Raw genomic sequence first — 1324 nt, forward strand, 5'->3', positions numbered from 1 at the left:
CCTGTAAGTTCCAGCCTCGGTCTGCAGTATGCATCGGCATCCAGAATGGTGTAAAGGTTAACAGCCCTGCGCTGGTACTGAGGTGGTAGTCAGGTGTTTGAACTCCCCTCTGTGTCTGCTATTATTTTTCTGCATACCCTGGTCAATATTTGATAGCATAAATGTCCCAAGAGAGACCATCTGCTCAGTTTGAAAAAAAAAAAAAAACAACAAACCCTCAAATGTTTACTTGGTTCTCAAGTGAGAAATGTCCCAAGGTACCTCATTTAAAATGGATGCTATTGGACATAATGCTGAAGGAAATGAAAAGATGTGGAAGAATTTTCCACTTTGAAATTTAGAAGTATGTGCCTGGACTTCTGTCATCTTGATGTAAATCAAGATCTGACATTTGTCTAAAATAAGCCTCTAGATGTAGTAACATCTGCATATTTTTCCTTGTATCTTTTGATCTACTCATGCCCTCTGCTACTTGACAAAGAAATTTTCATTGATTTTTATATTTCAAAAAGACTTAGCTTGAATAAGTGAACAAGTATGTTCTGTTTTATCGTGGATTTTTCATTATGCAATGCAGATTGGGAAACAGCAAATAGGTTAAGAGTTAGAAATAGGAGTTGTTGACAGTAATGCAATCTGTGGAATGTATCTGAAAAAGTCTGCTTAGCTGAGTTGAAGTCAACTATCTGCTGAGTTCAAAAGCAGCTGATGAATGTTAGGTTTATGTGACCTTGGTGGAACTCCATTCACTTCGGTAATCATAGGCTTCGTATCAGGAATTAATTAGCTGCATCATTTTGAAATGAAAAAAGAAAAGAAATACTTGCACATTCCAGCTCTAAAATCTCTCCGGCCTCCAGGAGTCATTCTTTGTTTTGCTTCTTCCTTATGTGGTTTATATGTACTGGTATAAAAAAGGTCAAAAAAAAAAAAAAAAAGCTACCATTTCAAATTGGTGCTTTTTACTCTTGCTCTTGACTTGTTCAACAGAAACTTGGTCGTGCAATTAGTATTCTAACTAAAACACCCTTTTTAAATTACGGTGTTTAGAAAGACCCTTGCAGCGCCTGCCCGCGCTCGGAAAGCGGCATGTCACCACCTTCAAAGCCAGGGCTTTTTCCGCCAAGGCGCTTCATACCAGATCTTTTGGTCCCCCGAACACGAAGAACGGCGGCGAGGAGCGCGTCCCCCCTCTCTTCCCCTGCCCGGCGCGGGGACGGGCGCGGGGCGCTCCCCACTCACCCGCTGCCCTGAGGCGGCGGATCTCTCCTTCGCCGCCCGCCCTCCTGCGCCGCCGGTGGCCCCTGCCGGAGCGGCCCCCGAC

Source organism: Charadrius vociferus, unplaced genomic scaffold, assembly GCF_000708025.1.
Source record: "Charadrius vociferus isolate BGI_N301 unplaced genomic scaffold, ASM70802v2 scaffold142, whole genome shotgun sequence".
Lineage (NCBI taxonomy): Eukaryota > Metazoa > Chordata > Aves > Charadriiformes > Charadriidae > Charadrius > Charadrius vociferus.